We start from the raw sequence: 24,711 nt of genomic DNA, 5'->3' as shown, positions 1-24,711 counted from the left end.
TCTTATAATAAAACTTATAATAGTAATAAGAACCTGCTTACTGCTCCCTTGTTTGCTACCTGTACTTCTTCAAATGATAAAAGAACTTCATCGCTACTTTAGTTCACCAAAATGTTTTGGTACAAGCATACTATATAAATCACTATCAATCTATTGCACAGGAAAACATAAATAATAAAAACGAAAGTGAGAGCTCCTACTAATAAAAAGTGAGAGTCTCAAAAGGGGGGAATGAGAAAAGAGAGAGACCCTCTCATATTGTTTTATATTGTTTTATACTCAGTACCTGTTTTAAGAAAAAAAAACAATGAAGTAAAAACAAAGACAGGCAGCCCAGCGCCAAGCCCAGAACCAGGCCTGGGTCTGCCTGGCCTAAACCCAGTAGTTAAAAATCAACCCATGACTTAGAAACTGATGTTCCTGACATTGTATAGAAGGGCATTGTGAAACTCCCTGCCCTGTTCTGTTTCTCTGTGACTACCAGTGCATGAAACCCCTGTCACATATCCCCTAGATTGCTTAGTCAATCACAATGTTTTCATGTGAAATCTTTAGTACTGTGAGCCCTTAAAAGGGACAGAAATTGTGCACTCAGGGAGCTTGGATTTTAAGGCAGTAGCTTGCTGATGCTCCCAGCTGAATAAAGCCCTTCCTTCTACAACTCGGCGTCTGAGAGGTTTTGTCTGCAGCTCATCCTGCTACACTATAGGGGTCAAAATTTGGCATAGGGGTTATAAAACTATAAACCCAGCCCAAAACAGAATGATCTTTGCTTGTATAATCTTTAATAAATAAGACATTGACATTGGTTTAATACAAATAGCTACATCTTGAATTTAGTAAGATGACCATACCTTCTAATCTTGTGGTTTTAGACAGTGTAGTCCACAGGCAATGAGGTTTGTTTTGGGAAAGGACTTTTATCATCTTTATTTCAAAACTAAACTATCAACTAATTTCCTCCCAAAGTTACTTTGGCTGGACAGCTTGGAGGTTAAAAGCAAGATGGAGCCAGTTAAGTCAAATTTTTTTCACTGTCTTAATAGAATTTTGCAATGGTAGTTCCATAACTTTAAATGGTGACTATCACAGTTTTCATAAATAATCTAGGTAAATAATTAGGTAAATGTAATGGGGTAAATACTTGTATACAAACTCATCATAATTTAGAATCTAAAGTTATATTACATTAAATGATAGATATTTAAGTACTTGAGTATGAGTATTTTCCAATAAAAATATACTCATAGAAAAACATTCTTCTAAAAAGTGTTCTTTTTAAAAATAGGTGAACAATTTTGTCTAACTCAAAGCTTATTTAAAGGTCATATATAAAACAAGTTAAAAGGAACTAGGAAATAAGAGAGATGCAAAAAATGTTATAAAAATAAAGAGGGTTTTTTTTTTTTTGCTAAGAAAGGTTAAAGAGAAATAATTTCATATAAGAATGAATCTTGTATGGTAAATTTAGTCCTAGAATAAAATGTCTAGTTGTTTAAGAAAGAGGGATGTTCAGGACAACAACCAGAAAGTCCAAGTGTGTCATGAATAGTTTGTGTAAATCACAGTAAGGCTTTATTTTAAAAAAAACCAAAAAACAAAAAAACAAAAACAAAAAACTTTTATATGATCAAGTTGTCTATAAACAAAAGGAAATTATAATGGTTTTTCTAGAGATTGGGTTTGATGTAAAAATAATCTTACATACTAAATAATTGGTTAGAACAATGAAATTTTCTTAAATTAAGATTTAGTCATAATTTATTATCAGAGATTTTAATTTTGTTTTAACCCAAAGTTCAACTTTTATTGCATCTCACTATTGTCAGTTTTTTCTCCCCTTTTAAAAGACGAGAAATAGTAATGCTCTTCTTCAACTCATTTTCAGCTCATATTGGTTTTCTTCCTTAAGTTCTGTTTGTTGTGGCCTGATGCTAACAATGTTTTCTTAAGGTTCTAAAGGAAATGTTTTCTTCTAGCATAATATTCTGTGCAGTGCAGAAGGTTTCTTTTGCCTTTTGGTAACTGGCCTAACAGATTTTACAGTTTTTCAAAACAATTCCTATGTTATTATTATTAAGTTTTGGTTTGCTTAGAAAAAAAGCTGAGATTAAAAAATTTTTAAATTAAGGTTATTACATCTGTGTATCTCTCTATATGCACTGTTAAAGTACTTTTGACATTGAGTTATAGGGCTTTGACTCCTGGTCTAAAAGGGACACCAAGTCCTGCTAAATTTTAAATACTGACATCAATTAAAGCCCCATCTTCAGGCCCAGTAGAAGATACCAATAAAAATAAACTGCCTTCCTGAGACGCAGGGCCAGAAATAAAAGCTGTTCAGCTCCTCAAGGCCCATAGACTATCATGGAAGAGGTGGACATGTGAGATTGTAAGAGCTGATTTTGAGAGATAAAATAAGTTCAGTTTCTCTATAAATTATTTATGAATGTCAAAAGCACACTGATGCAAGACCAGTATATATGCCCCTGTGTCAGATTAACAAGGTTTTCTTGAAGCATTAACTGACTCCTTAATAAAGGTTATAAAGTTTATAAAAGGTTTATGGAAGTTATGTCTTGTGGTCAAGATTAAAATGTTATAGATTGTTTATAAAATTTTGAAAAACAAATTGAATTGGCTTCATGCTGTTTCTATTAGGGCTTATTGATTAGAAAATCAAGTCTCCTCTCAAAGAAGGAAGGTTTTTGCCTTTTTTTTTGATATCCTTGAGTTATCACTTCGGTTAAATGAATGACTTAGTTGACAATGAACTATGATCCTATTTTGTGATATCAAGTGTTTTAAACTTTTGATATTTGACAAACTTCCCAAAATCAAATTATAAATTATGACTTTTTCTGATGTAATGAATCCTTTAAGATATTAGTTCCCTAAAGTCCAAAAATAACATACTAGGCTTATTTGATATAAAAATCATACCATGTCATATATGACAATGCTTCCTGTATAATTTGCCTTTCTTTGGGCTGCATTTGTATAAATGTTATTCATATGTATTCCAAAATTATGGAAAACTCTTATGATTCTGATATGACTTAGTGCACATTATCAGTAATAATTATAATTGTTACTGTATGCCACAGAGGTAATAAATTTCCTTGTCAACTGTTTCTTTGACTATGGCTGCCCTACAGCCTTTTGTCATCCACTGAAAATTGTTGCCTTGTTTTGGTCCTCCTTAGAAAGTGGTTTTATAATCAGCTATAAAACCCTAACAGGTGCTCTTGAATGCAGGTTTCTGTAACTTTGGAGATTATGACATCAGAATAGAAGGAAAAATTTCAGGACTCATGGAAAGCTGAAATGTTCACGAATATCAAGCAGTATAGGAATTAACTGCGTGGACTGAACTAGTAGAAGACTGAAATAATCATTTCGATTTTTTGCTTAAAACGTTGTTCATCTTTGGTTTTTTCCAGAGTCAAGAAAACCTTTCTTTTGAGCTATTGACAGCTTTTAACAAGTGAGTATACTCCTTTGAACAAAATTTGCAACATATTTCTTTTCTCTCTACCTGATTTCTCCAGAATTTGGAAACTATTTGTGAGTATTCTTAACTTATGGCAATGGAGTTATTTGCATAAGTGCAGTAAGAATCTGTTTTTATTTGTAACAGGACACAATTGGAGAAACTGGTTATTTTCCCAAGGCTTTGACTGGAATAGTGTGCTTTCCTTTAAGGAATCAAACTTGGCTTATGGAGCCAATAAAACCCCTTTGGAAAAACTGGCCTCATATCTTGTCTACACAGTCCCTGTTCAGGATTCTGATCTGCGGTAGTAAAGTATGTCACTATCTGACATGCCCAGGAGCCCCAAGTTTATCTTGGAACCTCAAGAGGGGAGGATCACCCAACTCATAGGTATTTGATGGTACATATCCATGACTGGGCTCAACTTTAAAAAAGTTTTATCTGAGATTCCTTCTGTGGAACAAAGTTCCATAAAAGCCAATTTAAAAGCCTATGCAAAAAATATTCTTGCTGCACTACATACAAATAATTAGGCCAAGTATAATAAAGAAAACCAGTCCTCCCATGATTTGTTTTTAATAAAAATGGGAAGCTGGAGAGAGAAAAATTATATTTCAAAAACTATAGCACACCTGTTGTTAGATTTTAGTCTTGCATAATGTTTTTCAATTTTTATTATTTTTTACATTTTGGACCGAATTCTAATTTTTCTTGGCTGCAAGTCTTTAAAATAATGTTTTCAACTTTTCCTTCCTTTTTCCCTATTTTTCCTAATTTGGAGTCACTGAAAACTAAGCTGTGCTTTTGTAAAGCCGTGCAAACTGAAACTAGACAAATTAAACTTCAGAAGAAAATAATGGCAACCTGTTTATATACAAAAGCCACTTTCATACCTGCCTACTGAAGTATGGACTTTAGAGTGATGTGGCCTATATCAATTTTTCAAGATTGTTATTTTGTTTGTTGTTGTTGTTATCCTTTCCTCCCCCTACTTTCTCTTCGTGGGATATGAGACTTCACAACCTGCCAAAAATTAGTTTTTCTAATAACTTGAGACCTACTTGTCTAGGAATAAACTGTCCTGGCCATGAGAGATGAGATGAAGTCTGAGACCAGAGATTCATTTTCTTCTCAAATACTTTCTCCAAAAGATTTTACAAAGAAAAGGGGGGAAATGTGGAAGGAAAATAAATCTTTGTGCCCCCAAATCACTAAGCTAATGGGAAAAGTCAAGCTGCGAACCGCCTAGGAAAAACCTGCCTCCTATTCTATTCAAAGTCATCCCTCTGCTCACTGAGATAAATGCATATCTGATTGCCCCCTTTGGAAGGGCTAATCAGAAACTCAAAAAGCATACAACTGTTTGTCTCTCACCTACCTATGACCTGGAAGCCCTGTCCCTACTTTAGGTTTTCCCACCTTTCCAGACTAAACCAATGTTCATCTTAGCTATGTTGATTGATGTGTCATGTTTCTCTAAAGCATATAAAACTAAACTGTGCTCTGACCATCTTGGACACATGTCTTCAGGACCTCCTGAGTCTGTGTCACTGGTGCACATCCTCAACCTTGGCAGAATAAACTTTCTAAATTAACTGAGACCTGTCTCAGATTTTCAGGGTTCATAGAGGGTTGGTAATATTTCATACTTGGGTGAGTTTCCAGGGATGGTAATACTCCATACACGTACTGCTACACATGGATGACAGAGGGACACAGAATCTTGAGGAAACAGACGTTTCATGTTTGGAGCCCTCCTAGTCCCAGATTCCTCCCATGTGTGTCTTTCTTTGAAGGATTCTGATTTGTATCCTTTTTGCTATAATAAAACTGTTATGATCATAAGTATAGTGCTTTGCTGAGTTCTGTAAGTCATTTAGCAACTTATTGAACATAAGGGATTTGTGGGGACCCTTGAATTTGCAGCCAGCTGGTCTGAAGTGAGGGTGACCCTGGGGACCCCCAAACTTGTGGCTAGTGTCAGAAGTCTTGGATAGACTTGGCAGTCTGGGAGGACTTTACCTTTCACTTCAAGTGTGGATAACTCTACGTATTAAGTAACATACTTAAGGCCACATCTAAGAAGTGTTGCAACTGGGATTTGCACCTTGGTGTCTCTGTTACAATATGTCCAAGCAGGAGCTCAGTTTTGTAACCACAGCCCCCACTCCAAAACCCCCAAGTGTGTAACATATGACTGTCACTGTCATTAATCTATACTGTCCTGTTTCTCATTTCTGAGTATAGAGAAGAGCATCTGGGGCAGTTTTGTCCCCCCATAGAATATTTGGTAATGTCTGGAGGCATCTTTTGGGGAGGATCCTACTGGTGTCTAGTGGGTAGAGGCTAGAGATGCTACTTAACATCCTGTAATGCACAGGACAGCCCTCCCTCACAACAAAGAATTACCCAGCTTACACATGAATCATGCTGAGGTTGAGAAACCCTAGTATAGAGGTATGTTCTGTGCTGGAATTGCATAAGTGAGAGCAACACCTTCTGTATTAGTCTGTTTTCACACTGCTCTAAAGGAACACCCAACACTGGGTCATGTATAAAGAAAAAAGAGGTTTAATTGACTCACAGTTCCACATGGCTGGGGAAGCCTCAGGAAACTTAAAATCATGGTAGAAGGGGAAGCAGGCTTGTCTTACATGGTGGCAGGTAAGAAAGAGAGTGAGTGTGAAGGAGGAACTGTGAAACACTTATAAAACCATCAGATCTCATGGGATCTCACTCACTATCATGAGAACAGCATGGGGGAAACTGCCCACATGATCCAGTCACCTCCGTCCCTTGACATGTGGGGATTACAGGTCCCTCCCTTGAAAATATTGCAATTATAATTCCAGATGAGATTTGGGTGGGGACAGAGAGCCAAACCATGTGACCCTCTTATATGTGTTTCTCAATGCACTGGGAAAGGGTAACACCTAGAAATAACATGACAAATCAAAGTACAAGGTAATTAAGCTATGATCATCTTCATTCTCTTAACTCCTGAGATGTAGCTTCAAGCAGGATATTCTTTCACAGGGGGAATGATAATGTTGGGGCTTAGAAAACAATACCCCAAAGTATGGTGCATTGGCATGCTGAGTACTTTGAACTGAAGGATATTGAAAAGACCTCAGAAGCAAAGTATCTTTCTGATCTTCTGCCTTCCTGTCTCCTGCTCCCCTTTTGCCCCCAAGGCAGGTCATATAAACTTGAACACATCTTTCCCAAGGTGGGTTATAGGAAGTAGCAACACTAGTCTAACCTTCCCCTGCCTTTCTGTGTAGGAGCTGATGACAAATAAATTCTATGACCTGCTTTGTCTGATCTGATAGTAGATCATAAGACCCTCATTCCACAGGGGACCTGCCCTATACCTGGGAAGAAGGAATGCTGCACAGAAAGGCTCAGAAGAATCTGAACAGACAGGCTCTGCTGGGTTCCCCACTCAGTCTATTATCATCAGATCATTCTCTTTTTTGTCCAATCACATTTCTACATGGCTATCCATTCTTCATTGAACCAAAGCATAAAAATAGTTTTCCTGGGTCTTCGGGTCCTCATTTCTGAAGGTGTCCAAGTCATGTGAAACTCTAATTAAATAATTCTGTTATGCTTTAGTTCCAGGATACATATGCAGAATGTGCAGGTGTGTTACACAGGTATATGTATGCTAGGGTGCTTTGCTGCACCTATCAACCCGTCACCTAGGCTTTAAGCCCCACATTCATTAGCTATTTGTCCTAATGCTTTCCCTCCACTACCCCCTATTCCTGACCAGCCCCTCCCTGTTTCCATGTGCTCTCATTGTTCAACTCCCACTTATGAGTGAGAACATATGTGTTTGGACGAGCGGAGGCAGGATGGCGCACTTCCGGGTTCTTCTTCACCAGCTTTACCCGCGCGCGCGAAAATGCAGCCGGTGACCCGGGAAGGTGCAGACCAACTGGGCATGCACCAGGTGACGTCAATCCGAAGAGACCAAGATTTACCTGGTCGTACCTGCGGAACGCCCCTGACACGCCCGTGCCCCGCCTATTGCCCTCCCACTCCTAGAAAAGCCACTCTTGGCCAGTGAGCCACGCGGCCTTCTCACAGCCCCACTGCTGTCGGGATGTCGGGACTGTGGGAAGTCCGTCCAAGAGCCCCACGGGGGGACTCTGCCGGCCTTCTTTGCCGGAGGCCGACAGACTTCTCCCCCACACCTTAGGTTACCAAAAATAAGTGTGCAGTTTTGCTCCTACACTTGCCTACTGGCTGGTTCTTTTGCGCCCGCTCGGCTGGTCTTAGAAAAACAAATCAATACGGTGTTTGGTTTTCTGTTCCTGCATAAGTTTGCTGAGGATGATGGCTTCCAGCTTCATCCATGTCCCTGCAAAGGACATGATCTTATTCCATTTTATGGCTGCATAGTATTCCATCGTATATATGTACCACATTTTCTTTATCCAGTCTATCATTGATGGGCATTTGGGTTGGTTCCATGTCTTTGCTATTGTGAATAGTGCTGCAATAAACATATGTGTGCATGTATCTTTATAACAGAATGATTTATATTCCTTTATTGTTAACCCAGCTTTTGAGAGTTGAGAGTCTGCCATGACCCTTATAATGGGTGAGGAAAGGTATCGCACTTCCCACCTCTATAATAGTTGTCTCCTATTATAGTTAAAGCTATTGTTTAAAGCTATAATAGTTAAAGCTATTGTTCCTGTAGATAATATGTTAGTTTGAGTCCTCTAAGAAGGAGACGCCAAGACAAAATCAAATGTGCAAGAAATGTATTAAGGGAAATACTCATAAGAGAAAATAGGGAAGGACCATGGGAAGGCAGAAGGAAGACAGGACGGTTGGGCAGAAGCATCTGAGGTTGCAGTATCATCCTTTTGAAAATGTGATAAGGCCGTCAGAGTGTCTTTGTGCCAAAGTCACCCATCAGAGAAGTCCTGCCTCTTGAGGCCCGCATGTATATCTCTGCCTTTGCTCAATCCATGGCTGAGAGCAACCCATGGGAAGTGTAGCTTGGTGCAAACACAGCAGTGGACATCTAAGTGCAGCACCTGGGGCTGTCGGTCAGTTTTGCTCACTGCAGTTGGAGATCACAGAGGCACATTCTCACAGCCACTGCAGCTAACAAGCACATTTCTCAAAGTAGCATTTTTAGTGTGATATCTGGCTTTTCCTTTCAGACTCCTGAAATTACAAATAACTAGTTGCATCTGTTGTCCAAATTTACCACTTCTTCTCTCAGAATATAGATCAGAAAGTTTCAGGTCTGTCTTTGAAAATTATATTATTGCTAAAGTCTAAGATAACTCAATAGCATCATTTGGAATTGACCTGATCAGATCGGGACACACCATCCCCAAAATATAGCTGTAGAAGACCAGAATCTGCCACCCCAAATATCCCTCTTTTGCATAAGGATTATTTTGAGTTGGTTATTTTGAGAAATTGCAGACAGAGGAGTTCTGAAAAGTTACCCTTTTGTAAGAGAAATTTGCATCTATATTCATTTGTAAGGGTGTCTCCCTGTCTGTACCAGGGATGAGAAGGATGACTAAATGACTAGAGACTCTATAATCAAGGAAGAAGGCATCCATTAAATCTGCATAACAAATCTAACCTGTGTTTTAGTGTTTTTCATGGCTATTACATCTTAATGGAAACTCGCATCACACCCTTCTTTCTTTGTTTCAGAGAACAATGGGATTTAAGCCTGAATTCTAAGACTACCCTTTTGAGATCTACTCTAGAGATGTACTCATTGATCTTGTTTTCTCCTTTGTATACAAGAGGTACACATTGTTAAACTTTTGTTTATTTTTCTCTTGTTAATCTGTCTTTTGTTAACTGGAGTTCCAGTTAAGAACTCATGAAGCGTAGAAGAGAAAATTATTTTTCCCCTCCTACAGACCCTTTGAAAAGTTCTACAGATATCCAATATTGTGTGATCCATAAAAGATACTTAGCTTCATGTGGATTTTCAAGACATTTGTCATTTAAATAAAGCTTGACTTTCACATTCACACCAAATTCTACAGTTTATAGAACCTTATTTTTTAAGACATTAGCTCTTAAAGATTTAAGGAATCTTTATTTATTTTATTTTATTTTTTTTGAGACAGAGTCTCGCTTTGTCACCGAGGCTGGAGTGCAGTGGCCAGATCTCAGCTCACTGCAAGCTCCGCCTCCCGGGTTCATGCCATTCTCCTGCCTCAGCCTCCCGAGTAGCTGGGACTACAGGTGCCCGCCACCTCACCCGGCTAGTTTTTTGTAGTTTTTAGTAGAGACGGGATTTCCCCGGTTTAGCCAGGATGGTCTCGATCTCCTGACCTCGTGATCTGCCCATCTCAGCCTCCTAAAGTGCTGGGATTACAGGCAGGAATCTTTATTTTTATGATACTAAAGAAATCTTACTTTTTATAATATTGCACATAAATGTAAAATGTTAAAAGTCTGGAAGAATATATAACAACTCATCAACAATGAATACCTCTGAGAGGTTTTAACATTTTTCTTTGTATTGATTCAGAATTGCATTTGGCTGTCTATTTAGAAACCTCAGAAACAGACGCTCAGGCAAATTGGGGAGTCATTTTTCTCACATAGTGAGGAGTCTGAAAGCAGGTGGTTCAATGACACCAGAATCAAGGTCTCTGTGATTCTCTCAGCCTTTCCTTCTTGGTCACAAAGTGGTAGCCACTGCTCCAGCATACTGTCCAGAGGAGGAAGAAGGAAAGAAAAGGGATGAGGAGAAATTGCCAACCAAGGCACTCCATTTATTTATTTATTTATTTTTGAGATGGTATCTTACTCTGTCACCCAGTCTGGAGTGCAGTGATACGATCTCTGCTCACTGCAACCTCTGTTTCTCAGGTTCAAACGATTCTGCTGCCTCAGCCTACTGAGTAGCTGGGACTACAGGCATATGCCAGTATGCCTGGCTAAGTTTTGTATTTTTAGTAGAGATGGGATTTCACCATGTTGGCCAGTCTGGTCTCAAACTCCTGACCTCAAGTGATCCACCTGCCTTGGCCTCCCGAAGTGCTGGGATTATAGATGTAAGTCCTCGTGCCCAGCCAAGACATTTCATTTTAAAGACAGCTTTTCAACATGCTCCACCCCACAACTTCTAATTTCCCTGTTGACCAAACCTTCTGCAAAGGATACTTAGCAATGTTGTTTTTAGCTACACACATTGACATTCCGAATAAAGTTAGGGTTCTATTGGTGATGGAAAAAAATCACTTAATCTCTATTTCAACCTCCTTTTATCCCAGTTGTTACACGATGTATTCTAGTCAACTCTTGGTTAACAAAGTCAGTTCAGCATTTTTATAGTTAAATCACACTTAAACTCAATCAATTCAGATTTCACCTATTTATTTTTCCTTTGCCCTGGGAAGAGCTGGGGAGAGGGGTGTCTATGTGTTGGGTAAAGCATGCCATGGAGCTGGAAGTGGTGGTGGGCTCTGGTCCATGGTGGTCCACACTGACAATTATGGAGCTGTCTGTGGTCTCAGATGTCCATTTCAGACTTACTTGCTGTGCCCTCCTTGTCCTGGAATGCTATCATTTTTACTCTAGAGCTGCCATACCATCTTGCCCCCAAGAACTCTCTGTGAGGTCTGCCATCTTCTAGAACATTGATTGGGAACAAGGCTGAGACAGGACAGGGGCCCATAATAAGGAAGTCAAGCATGGAAATAAGGGAAAATCTTGAGTTCCTTCAAGAGACACTTCAGGAACCTAGTTAACCTTGAGATGTAAATGAGCAACCTGATAAGCAAGAAGGTAACAATAGCTTAAAACAGTAGTTACCCAAGAAAATTAGAGCCACAAGATGTTTGTTTCCCTGTAGAAACTAAAGATGCCATCTTCACATATATCTCTGGGTTGTTTTTCAGACTCCTATCAGATAGGAAATGCCAACTGCTGCCAGGTAGACCACAGATAAGGGGAAGCTGAAGACTGAACTCTGTCCGCCATTCTTTGTTCTAAATTTCTTCCTGAGGGGCCTAGAGAAATTCACATCCACAGGCCACACCTTAATTTTTTTTTTCTGTTAACCCTAAGTTTTTAGACAAAGCCTTGCTTCCTTAACCAATTGCAAATCAAAGAATCTCTGAATCTACCTATGACATGTAAACCCACTGCATCAAGATATCCTGCCTTTTGGGGCCAAACCAATGTAACCTCCAAGTATCGATTTACAGTTTTGCCTGTGTAAACCCAAAGGTGACTGAGGTAGGTGTTTCAATTGATTAGAGGTTTATTTAGCCAAAGTGCAGAACATGCCTGGGAAAACCACAAATCACAGGAGCATTTGTGATCTATGCATTTGCCAAGGGTGTCGTGAACTTCAGTATTTAAAGGGGAAAGAGCAAACAGGAGGGAGGGAGGCAGTGAGGCAGATTCTTGTGAGGCTCTAAGTAGCCTCAGTAAATCTACATTTTACATACGAAAATAGGGAGTAGTGGAAAAGTCAATTATGCATTGTCTCATGCCCAGTAAATCTACATTTTATATAAGACACATTTTAGGGAGGCAGAAGTTACAGGTAAGAGTATTAAATCAATACATGGAAGGTATACATTGGTTTGGCCCAGAAAGGTAGGACATCTTGAAGTAGGGGCTTCCACGTCAAAGGTGGATCCAAAGGTTTTCTGATTGGCAATTGATTGAAAGACTTAAGCTTTGCCTGAAGAGTTTGAAGTTAGCATGAAGAAATGCTTGAGTTGAGACAAGGGGCATTGTGGAAGCCAAGGTTCTTGTCATGTAGCTGAAGCTTCCAGATAGGAGGTTTCAGAAAGAAGAGAGCAAATTTCTCCTATTGGGCCTTACAAGGTGTCAGACTCTCCAGAAGAAGGTCTAGCAAGGGAAGGAGATTCTCTACCGATTGCAAATTTCTCTCACAAGAGACAACTTTGCAGAGTCATTTTAAAATACATTTTTGGGTAAAACACTTTGATTTCCTTACTGTCTGTCATGTGATGCCATACCAGAGTCAGGTTGGAATATGGTATCCAAAGAGTCTGTTTGGTCAATCTTGTGATCTCTATTCTAATGTTAGTTAATGCTGGTCAGTTGTGCCTAAATTCCAAAGAGAGGAGGGTATAAGGAGGCCTATGCAGCATTCCCTTCCCATCACACCTGAACTAGTTTTTCAGGTTTCTTCGGTACCACCTTGGCCAAGAGAGCAGTTCATTTAGTCAGCTGGGGACTTAGAATTTTATTTTTGGATTAGAAGGTAAACAAAAATATTTTATTCTCTCTTAATGTTACACAGAAATCTTGTTCAAAAGAGAAAACCAAATTTTACCTTTGTATGTAGTGTACTATTAACAGCTAATTGTATGTATGTATATGTGTGTGTGTTTGTGTGTGTGTAAGAAATGTTAGTTTGATTTAACCAGTTTTCACAACTGAATATTTATTCTATAAAAACTTTACAGATTATACAGTTTATATATAGTTCAAACTACTGAATGAAAAGGTAGGCCCCACAGATGCAGAACTACTATACCAATCAATCCAAGATAAAGGTTGATTTACACACTGTACAGCACTTTGCCTGGCTGCGGTGGTGGTCAGTTCTGAGTATAAACTTCAATATTGCACAGAAATAAGGTTTTGATTTGTTTTCACTCTTCATACATTCAATATGATTGCAAACTCAGAAGCCTAACTAATAATAAGTGATATGGTTTGGCTATGTACCTACCCAAATCTCACCTTGAATTGTCATAATCTCTATGTGTCAAGGGTGGGGCCGGATGGAGATAACTGAATCTTGGAGGCAGTCCTCCCCATACTGATCTCGTGGTAGTGAATAAGTCTTATGAGATCTGATGGTTTTATAAATAGGAGTTCCTCTGCACAAGCACTGTTGCCTGCTGCCATGTAGGACATGCCTTTGCTTCTCCTCTGCGGTCTGCCATGATTGTGAGGCCTCCACAGCCCTGTGGAACTGTGAGTTCATTAAACTTCTTTCCTTTATAAATTACCCAGTCTCAGTTATGTCTTTATTAGCAGTGTGAGAACAGACTAATACAGTGAGCATCTGTAGTCTGGAATGAGCACTCACTCCTGGAAGGAATTCACATGTCTATCCACACAGGGCACTCTTGGACGCCATATTGTAATAGTCTACGGTATAGACATAAAAGCAGAGGCCAAGAACATTAAAAGTTGAAAATAAGGTAGTTCTTTTTTTGTTTTGAAAGGAGTTTCTGCAACTAATACTATGTTAAAAGAACTTTAACTTATTAAATTAAATATATTCTAAGTGAACCTAAAAAATTACATTTTATAAACATAAAAATAATTTATTTTGATGTAATATATTAGTCATATCTGCAAATAGAAAATGAAAACTGTATATAAGGTAATATTTCTGACCCAGTAATAAAAGTCACTTTGGTAGTTTTGTTTTGTTTTGTTTTTTAAAGGGTCAGAAAAACTGTTTAAAGCTTGGTAAGACTAACATAACTTAGATATTCATTATTAAGCTATTCAGTGATTCACTAATACTACAAAAGAAGCTTTCTTTTACAGAGACAGTGGTTTCTTCCTGCTAACTGGGTAAGAGCTGGATATATTTAAAAAAGAAGAGGAAACCAATCGGTATCTCGCATGAATCCTAAGCATATGTTTGGTTTAGGGGTGTGCTCATCAGTGGATTTTTCATCAGAAAGATTTATCTTACAAGATAAGTCTCACTTTTGATTTAGAATTTCCCATCTCTGAAGTATTTGTACCTTCTTGGAGACAAAGGCAATACGTCAGACATTCTGTATCTCTGTATCAGTGAGGCTGGCTGATACTCCTTTAGATTCTGTATTCTAGAAGAAAAACATGAGAAAAAACAAACATTATCAAACATTACTCTAGACTTTTCTGCAATTCAAAACTAATAAAACAGAATTCCTTTTTTTATATTGTACTAGCCAAAGCAAACAAAAACTAGAGCTTCCAAGAGCAGTCTAGTGCTCACCATTACACTTTTACACTTATGTGGACAAAGTAGCTTTCTAGTTACTTATTTTAAAGCTACAGTACTTAAAAGCTTCTTGATAATAAATAACTTGACTATTTCCAGTCGTGTTTCCAAGTGTGAACTATGGGTGACTTATTTCAGGCTGCAAGAATGGATTAGGGAAACCAATGATGTTCTTTGGCTCAGCCCATCCCTGCGTTATCAGCAGGCAGCTTGACACTCACAACTCAATTTTCCTCTGCAAGCACTCTAACATGGAGTCCATCAGTTGGGCCAAGCCCTAAATTGTCTTCAGCACTTTGCACTCCATCTCATTGGCCTGCTCCAATTCCATCTTCATGTTGCAGCACACAAGGGCTTCAGATTCTTCAAGCACAACTGGATTACATGAAGCAAACTTCTTAATTCAAATCATAACTTCCCGGGTGAAGGTCCTGGGCCCAAATACCTGGGCTACCAGACCTTTACCACATGCCTCCTTTGCCGTCAGCTTCTGCCCACTGAGCAATATCTCATTTGCAAATGCTCCTTCCATTATTTTGGGAAACAATGGTAGAACAGCCATCTGGATTCTGTCCAAAGGTAGTAGAGAGTGGTGGAAACTAAGCTTTTTCATTAGTCCAGACCACATTGCAAAGAGGCAATATAGATGCTCTTAGCCTAATGGTTGGGCCATTGACTACTACAGTAATAGGCTTCTGAAACTGTATGAAAGTATTCACGAAGTTTCTGATAGCTTCTGCTGTTTTAGTGCTTTCTCTTTTGCTGTCATTTGTTGAATGCTATATAAAATAAATAAAGTCAAGTGCACAACAGAAGACACTGCCAATGGCACTGAGCAGCATAAGCTTTCTGTCATCAGCAGCAGCTGTGCTCAAGCACTTTGGATTTCTTTTTCTCTTTCTTTTCTTTTTTTTTGAGACAGAGTCACTCTGTTTCCCAGGCTGGAATACAGTGCCATCTCACCTCACTGCAACCTCTGCCTCCCAGATTCAAATGATTTTCCTGCCTCAGCCTCCTGAGCAGCTGGGATTACAAGTGGGCTAATTTTTTTTGCATTTTTAGTAGAGATGGGTTTTCACCATGTTGGCCAGGCTGATCTCAAACACCTGGCCTCAAGTGATCTGCCTGCCTCGGCCTCCCAAAGTGCTGGGATTACAGGCGTGAGTCACCGTGCCTGGCCTGTACTTCTTTCATTACCTTGAAATTTAGCGAGTTATTCTCTGATGATTCTGTGAATATAACAAGGTGAGTGAAATCATCCTGCTTTCTGATGACAATAGCTCTTTATCTGCAGGCACTTTCTGTTTGCCTCATGCTGAAATGCAATCACTTGCCAAAGGTTGGCCTTTTCTGTCATCAGTAAATTTTCTTCTCCCAGGTGTCACTCCTGTAACAGATGTCTGCATGTTGGTTGTTCCATTGGCTGTTAACGCATCCATAAACAGAGATGTACCTTTCCCGTTAATAGCTAGGGCTGTGGTCATGGCTGTAGTGGTGGGGCCAGACACCTGAGGCACTAGTGGGTGTATTCAGGGCCTGTTTCCCATCCTGGCCTGCTCCATGCACAGGGGTCCAATAAAGCTCCAACTTATTATTCTTCTGCCACCATTCCATAGCTCCAACTGGCTATTCAGTCACCATCATGTCATCCTGACCCTGCTCAACAGGGTCGTTTCTGGGGGCTCTTGTTCTGAAAGCCATCCACCGTGGTTCTGCTCTTAATGGGGCTCTTAAACACAAGTACCTTGACACCTGACTTTGCTAGGTCAATATTCTTCCAGCTAGAGAGAGATGGAGCTGTGTTTTTCCTGAACTTCCGGGTAGCAGCAAACAACTGGCTGTTTTTAGACTTGTGGTGTTAGCCAATCTCTAGTGACTCAGGAGAGGTCTTATCAAAGTTTCTGTTGGTGGATCTGGAGATTTATTTCCTAGCATTGTTTGGAGAGTGCCGTTTGTTCTGGTCAGTGTGCTCTCTTTCTGCTTTTTGACGTGGTGTCTGTATTCCTCATGTTTCACGAGATGCCACTCTGGTTCCCAAGTGTGATCCTCACTGTCACAGCCCTTCCATTAAAGCAAATACTCTGTCTTCCCTTCTTATTTTTCCTTTTGTCAACAATTCTTTCAGCCTGTCCTGTTCTAGTTGATGCAGGCCATCATAAGCCAGTTTACTCCTTCTCTAAATCCTGTGTACCCAAACCATCGATCATTGCAAACCAGTACTTCCCAAGATAAAACTCTTCAGATCAGGAATCACAGACATTTCCTGCCTTAGGAGAACAATGACTTAAAGGTAATTTTTCACAAAACCGTAAAATAAACAAATCCGTCTAATCTCAATCAGTTAGACCATAAGGTAAGATTTCCATAAACCTTTTAAAAACTTTTTCAATTTTTTGTTATAGAGTGGATCAATCCTGCAAAAAACAAACAAAGAAACAAACAAAACCTTATTATTCTGACACAGGGGCCCAGATTCTCACATCAGTGTGCTTTTGCTATTAATGCTTAATTTATAGGAAAACTAAATAATCCCTTTTATATTTAGCCAATTTAAGCACACAGAATTCTTTTCACAAGATCAATTGCATAAACTTTCTATAACTTGCTTAAACCTTCAGTTTTGTCCCATCATTGTACCTTAGGATAAAAATTTACATTCTTTTTCACCTTTCTGTATTCATATAGCTTTACCTGACACTGTTTTTACTTCTTTAATTAAAAATAATAAAAATCCTCTAAACTAGGAAAAATTACTTTCCCTTTAACAAAAATCACATTTCTATGTCTTCTTATAATTTTTTAAATCAAAACTCATCTTACTTTCCTTATAGAGTTTGTATAAAAAATATAGGCTCTAAAAAAATGGTTACAGTAAGGCCTAACGACACGTGGAGCTCTCCCTGGCCCAGCTGTGCCTCGTGGTTCAGCTGGGAAGGGCCATGCCTTATCTGCAGCTCTGTTTTTTGTCCTGAGCTCTGCATCTGATACATAATTAAAAATGCTACCTCTTAGGTTTTTCACTAAAAATAAGAGTTGCTAAGAGTTAACATTATAATTAATGTAAACCTGATCCAAATATACATAAATTGGAAAATTGAAACTGAGGAAATTATGACAGTGAAAGAAATCAGACCTAACCAACTCCATCTTGCTTCTAACTTTTAAGCTGTTCTTATTCATTCCTGAGCATAGGCCGAACTAACTTTGGGAAGGAATTCAGTTCATGGTTTGATTCTGAAACAAAATTGATAATAGTCCTTTCCAGAAAAGACCCCCTTCTTTCCTGGGGACCAGTCTGCCTAGGCAGGACTAACAAATTACCTACAAGATTAGAAAGCACAGTTTAGGGGTCATGCAGCCTCTGGTTCCAAGAATCTGAACCTCCCCAAATTGCTCCTGGGAATAACATCACTATTGTAAAACCTAAGGTGAGTGCTTGAGATATTTTGCCGACTCTGCACTCCATGGATCAGCTGACACCACTCAGACCTGTAATCTGGCTCAACCAGTTCTGCCATCCCACCCAGGAGCAGAAGACAGCAAGAAAAACTCATTTCGACCACCTATGATTCCATCTCCAGCCTGACCAATCATCACCCCCCACTTCCCAAGCCCCTTCCCGCCAAATTATCTTTAAAAATTCCGATCCCCAAATGTAATAATAAAACTCCGGTCTCCCACATAGCCAGCTGTGTGTGAATTACTCTTTCTCCATCCATTATGATTCCCCTGTCTTGATAAATCGGCTCTGTCTAGGCAGTGGGCAAGGTGAACTCATTGGACGGTTACACTTCCACAGTGTTCCTCTGTATAAGGACATTCCCCAGAGGCCAGTGAACAACCCAAGCCAATCAGCCCACTCTGTGATCCACCCATTCCCTATTTAATATATACTCCATGGTCAAGTCTTTTTTTCACAATACAAAGCAATTTCTGGTGCCCCCAAAAGCCAAAGAGATTAAGTAACACAATCCAAAAGAGACTGAAGATGGCAAAGAGGAAGGAGGAATAGGGTGGAGTAAAAATAAATAGAACAATTTTTAAGAAAGGAAGTGAACAGAAGTACCAAGCACATATTTTTTTTTTTAATGTTTCGGTCAACTAAAAAATTCCTAAAAATAGAATCCAAAAAGAGAAAAAGTATAATGGATATATATATATTTATACACACACATATTTAATCTACCTTGGATATCAACTTTTAATTAAGCTGACTTCTAATCGTAGATTTGGAGTTAGCCAACTCCACTCAGATTTTTTAAAAAAAATCCTTTCAAATCTCTTATTACAAGATTTCAGCTGGGACAAATAGCTGATATTTTTGGCTTTTGAACATCCTTGCCAAAGATACCCTCTCAATTACCATAACCAAAGTTATAACCACAGATGCACACATGACGTATCTCCAAAGAGGTGACAAGTAGTTTTTACAAGATCCAGAATCACCCCAAAAATAACTAAGAGAAAGGAAAGTTTCACTAGCCATAAACAGGGTTTAACCCACATTTCTTTCAGGCCATATTTTCTAGGGTCTTAACTTTACAGCTTACTGTCCATACATGAAGGCCCAAGAGCCTTGGGTCCCCCACCAGAGACAGAAGACAGGAAATCAAAAGCTGTCCACGTAAGGGGAAAAGATCAATAATACATTGGTACCCTCAAAGCCACATAAATATTAAACCAAGACAGGCTGGTTCCCTGACCAGGAATCAAACCCATGCTATGGAGGGTTTTAACAATTAGGCCACAAAGTAGATTGGCCATTGTTATTCCCTAATCAGGAAGCAAACCCAAGCTGTGGTGGAAATTTTAACTACCAGAACTATTTTTGGTCAGAGTTTGCTCTTAATTTAGTCAAGAGAATTTTTAAGGCTAGCCCTGAAACTATTAGGCTTCCTTTAAAAATCTGATCTTTTCATTAATAGTGTAGAATAGGAAATCTCTAAAATCTTTAAATTAATAGCACAATGAGAGAGAGAGAGAGAGGCTGGAAAGACAGTCTTATTATGTGAAACATTTCAGATAGTCAAATTTTAATTTTTCTCAAGTGGCTGGGGTTTTTAGAGGTGGAATTTGACTTTCTACAGCTGCAGGGATTTTAGTCAACTTTAGAGGAGGCTAGAAGTTGGTTAAATCTAATGGAACATGGACTGAAACAAACAAAAAACAGAAAAAAGCAACCACACGATTTACATAAAATTGAGATTTCTGAGCACGAGGAGAAATTACAGCCAACCGACAGTAAGCCTTGACCTTCAGCTACTAAATACCCAAATGACACCCCAAACCAGCTCCTTACCTGGAGATGGGGCCCAAGCTGAAAACTGCTCTCTGCCATCATGGAAGCAGGAAAGTCGTCTTCCTTGTTAGAAGTAAAAACTCCCAGGAAAGGAGTTCTGCAGCAGAATAAACTTCAGATCTCAACTGGAAATTTTTGAGTGATTAGGGATCTCTGGAGGGAGAAACTCTCAGACTTCAGCAAATCATCCAATAGGTCAGAACAATAAAGAGCTCCAGCTGGTACTAGGGGCCCAGTAGGAGCACTGCTACAGGCCAAGAGCCAACTCCACTCAGCCCCTTTGTGGTTACCAAAATGTAAACCAAAAAGTCTCCATCCATTAGAGGTTTATTTGGCCAAAGCTGAGGATGCGCCTGGGAAAAAGCATAGATCACAGATGCTCCTGTGATCTGTGTTTTTTCCAAAGGGGTTTTGTGAACTTCGATTCACAAAAGGGGAACTGCAAGCAGGAAGGAGAAGAAAAGGAGGCAGGCAGTGAGGCAGGTGGTCACATTCTTGTGAGGCTCTAATTAGCCTCAGTACATTTTACAGTGAAAAGAGGGAATAGAGGAAAAAGTGAATGATGCATTGCCTCACGCTCAGTGAGTTTTACATAAGATTAAGCAAATGTGGAAAAAGGAAGTAGAGGAAATGAGGCTATGACATGGGGCTGTGAAATTACACCTATCTGGGAGCCAAAGGAAGACAGTATTTGTAGCTCAGCTTCTAAGCTTAACTTGCCCTTTGGTATAGTGAGTTCAGGGTTCCAAGGTTCTATTTTTTTTCATACCTGTAATTTCTGTTTCCAAAATTGTTCCCCTGCCTTTGAAAACCCTTGCTTATAAGCCACTGGGGAAGTAGGATCGCATACAATAGTGGTCTGATTTTCCTTGCTTGGCACCCTGCAAATAAATGCCCTCCTTTTTCTTGCTGCAAACTTTGGTACAGGTATTTGTCTTTACTGTGCTGGGCCAATGGACCCAGGTTTGGTTCAGTAACAAGGCGTAAATTTTCTCACTTTTAGGTACCCCCACCAACTCTAAGATTCCATCACAGAGAGACAAGGAGCAGGACCCTTTCCCAGAGGCCCACAGCAATGTATAAGCCTGGAGCTCTAATCTGACTCTAGCCTGATAATTCAAATACCTCTGAGCTAGTTTTAAAGAGCAGGGAAGTCTGCATGGTCATCTATTGAGTTTCCATTCTGTTGAGTTGGGCAGTGGTTCTCAACTCTGAGTGCCTGTGAGAATCACCTAGTGTGTGGGTATTATGAGGGGGGACTTTAAAAATACCAATACTGAGCCCCCACAGCAAGCGATCTCCTTCAACTGGTCTAGACCCAGCCCAGGCAATGGCATTTTTAGAAAACATCCCCAGGTGGTTCTACTATGCAGCCAGGTGGAGAGCCAGTGGTGATGGCTTATACTGTATGCTCTGATTTCTTCAGAGCTTTGTTTTTGATTCTCCAACCAAAATTTTATAACTCAGAATGGTTTTCCTTCCCAGAAAGTACAGCTTTTGTAAATTAAAACCCTTGTTTTTCTCTCATGAATTTCAAAGGCCTGCCTAGAAAGTAAAAAGCCCAGAATCTGACTCTAAATTATCTGCAGTGTGCCTTCTCAGGCAGAAACCCACAAGCCTGAGCCCAGCCTCACTGTGCAGTGATGATAAAGAGAGATGTCGAGTAAGAAAAAGCATTACTTAGTATGGAAAACAGCAGCTCGTGTATTAAAATCATACCCATTCCCCTGAGCCTGTATCAGAAAAAATTCCAAAGAAGCCAGTTCTCCCTACATCCTCTTGCCCAAGAAATCACAGCCAGAGATTTTCTTTTAATCTTACTCCCTAATAAACAAAAAGGCCCTCAGAAACTGTCTGTTTCCTTAACTGCCCCTAACAGTGATCCCTGGGGAAATAAGAATTTTCTCATGAAGGTGTGAGTGGTATATATTCTTCTTGAAAGAATGAAAGTTACATCAAAGTTTTTTTTTCCTGGTGTTTTTCCATTGAAGTATGGAATAGTTACCAATTTTCAGAGTACCTCATGTAGTTCAGATTTGATAAATTATAGAGCTAATTCATTTGCAAATCTATATGTTAGCATTCCATAGGGTTATTACTTTTTTCTTAGGCTACGTAGCTCCGTTGACTATGCTTGCTACTACTAATGTCAAGGTTAAGCCTTCAGTCTTCAGGGGGTCTAATTAATTACCTTTGCTGTGTTTTACCCCTTCCTAAAATATATGCATTTAGTCACCAGGGGGACCAGACAATGTAGATAGTTAGAAGTATAAAATATCCAGAGAAATTCAATGACTTTTCTGAGAAAAATACATGTTTTCTTTTTAGTAAGCCAAATAACTGACATTTTAGAAAAACTCACAATTTATCTAACTCTTTCCCTAACATTTTATTTTTTAAAATTTCAAGCATACAGAAAAGTTGAAAGAATTTTAAGTTAGTATCCATGTACCCACCACCTAGATTCTACCATGAACATTTTCCTGTGATAGCTTTAGCATGCTTCTAACCATCTATCTATGCCTCTGTCTAGTAAACTTACGTTTTTGATGTATATCAAAGAAATTTGCAGAAATCAGTGTACTTCACTTTAAAACACTTTAGTATGTATATATGTTTTTCCTCTTGGTTGTGTACCAAATTATTAGTATGTATGTAAGTTTTTCCTGTTGGTGCTGTACCATATTATACAAAGTGGCTTAAGACAACACGAATTTATTATGTACAATGCTGGAGGTCAAAAATCTGAAATGGGTCATCCAGGGCTCAAATCAAGGTGTCAGCAGAGTTGCTTTTCTTCTGGAGGCTCTAGGGGAGAATCTATTTCCTTGTTTTTTGTAACTTCTAGAAGCCATTCATATTCCTTAGCTTGTGGCCCCTTCCTCCATCTTCAAAACCAACACTGAGAATTCATCAAGTCTCTCCCTGGTGTCTGCCCCTCTCTTCATATCTTCTTTGCTGACTCTGGCCCACCTGCTTCCCTGTTATAGGGGCCCTGTGATTACATTGTGCCTACCCAGATGATCCAAGATAATCAACCCCTCTCAAGATCCTTAATTTAATCACATCTCCAAAGTCCCTTTTGTGGAAAGTAACATACTTATAGGCTCTGGGAACTAGGACATGAATATCTTGCTGGGCAGAAATTATTCATCTAATATAGCATGCATAACTTTTTCATCTTTAACACTCATTGAAAATTTACAGTCAGATGAAAATTAGGAAGCTGACCTATGAATGGGAGTGAATATTGATACAAAAAGAAGGCTAAGAACTGAGGTCTGGGGCACACTTGGAGGTCAGGAAGATGAGGAGGAACCAGCAAAGTAGCCCTGAGAGGAACAGCTGGGGAAGTAAGAAGTGAACATTCAGCAAGTGTGGAATCTGGGAGCCAGAAGAATTTCTAAAGTTTTTCTTAAAAAGGATGATGAGCTGTATCACATGCTGCTTACAGAGCAAAGTTCTATGGTTGAGATCTAGTCACTGGTTGAGTTTAGCAAAGTGGAGATCTCTGGGTACCGTGTTCCGGTGGTGTGGCCAGGGTAAGTGCCTGGTTGGAGTGGTTTCAAGGGAAAAGGAAAGGAGAAGAAGTGGAGTAGGTATAGGAGTGAACCGAGAAGAGGTGAACACATCAGATAACTTTTTCAGGTACTTCTGATTAAAAGAGGAGCAGAGAAAGGGGTGATATCCAATGTTGTCACTATCATCATCATCATCAACTTGACATAGTTGCAAACATTAATCAGCTCTTTTTTTAGCTCCAGAAAATAAAGGAATAAAAGAAGCATAGAGTAAGAGCCTGTAAGTGCTTAGTTGTAAGTTGTCCTTACCACCATGATTCAACAGGGACACCGCTGAAGAAATTCACAAGGCCCTGATGGCCTAAATTCTGACAATGCTATCAGCAGTCTTGACTTCTGCTCTCCTTTCCATCTTCTTTGTTTCATCCTATTCTTTCATTCTTTCCTTCCTTCCTTTATTCCACAAACATATAAGCCCCCACATCTTTGAAACTTGAATCCGACAGAGGGATAAGTGTGAATTGACTAGCAGTAAAATTCTTTTCATTTCTTAATGAAAAATCTTTCATTCTATTCTTGAGAATAAAAATATTCTTAAATTTCAAAACCAGTTGGTTTTATCTTCCAAAAACACACTTTCTGATTTAGTTGTAGACATTTATTTAAATACTTTTACATGTAAATGTCCCTATTTCATAGTTTTTAAAAGCAATTTTTGGAGAGCAAAGTTTAGGCAGCAATATAGGAACAATTTATATTATGAATTTCATTCACTCAAAAAGATAACCATTCTTTTTCCATTTTAAAAACTGCACTCACAAATGAATGGGGAAACTTCATGAATGTTTCCATTTTTTTTCTGGGGCTTCACATTTCTGTATTTGATTCTTTCTTGACTTTCCCAGACTCTAGAATTTTTCCTTTTCTCCATTCATATGCACATATCCTTTGTTCTTTTATTTACATTTCACTGTGTCTTCTTAGTCTCCTTAGTCTTCTTGTAATTTCTTTGTCCCAGGTGTAGCTAAGGACGATTCACATACCTAAGACTGCTTAATATTGTTCTTTTAATCATCCCATCTCTATCAACTCTTTCCACACTATAATCCATTATGTGAGTCTAACGATCTCATTCTCCCTTGCTAAGATACTTTTCTCACATCTTATGATTTCCTTATGATTGACTTAACAATTAGAATATTTCACTGAAAACTTCCTGGCTGAAACAAAGAAAACAGACAGAATCTTTACAACCTTGATATTTACCTGGTAAAATGTTTTCATATGAACACTCAAAGCATTGTATTTGGATCTGGGCACCACATCTTCAGAAGGACAATGACAAATTAAAATGTGCCCATTGGTGAGTGATCAGGAGTTTGAAGGTCATGTC

At 39.0% G+C, this 24,711-nt stretch overlaps 1 pseudogene; it reads right to left on the bottom strand.

The window, feature by feature from the left end:
• Positions 1-14,225: 14,225 nt before the first annotated feature.
• Positions 14,226-24,429, bottom strand: LOC111539441 (annotated as a pseudogene).
• Between the last annotated feature and the right edge of the window lie 282 nt (positions 24,430-24,711).

The sequence above is a fragment of the Piliocolobus tephrosceles genome, chromosome 2, assembly GCF_002776525.5.
Source record: "Piliocolobus tephrosceles isolate RC106 chromosome 2, ASM277652v3, whole genome shotgun sequence".
Taxonomy (NCBI): Eukaryota; Metazoa; Chordata; class Mammalia; order Primates; family Cercopithecidae; genus Piliocolobus; species Piliocolobus tephrosceles.
This window is presented reverse-complemented; position numbering and strand designations above follow the sequence as displayed.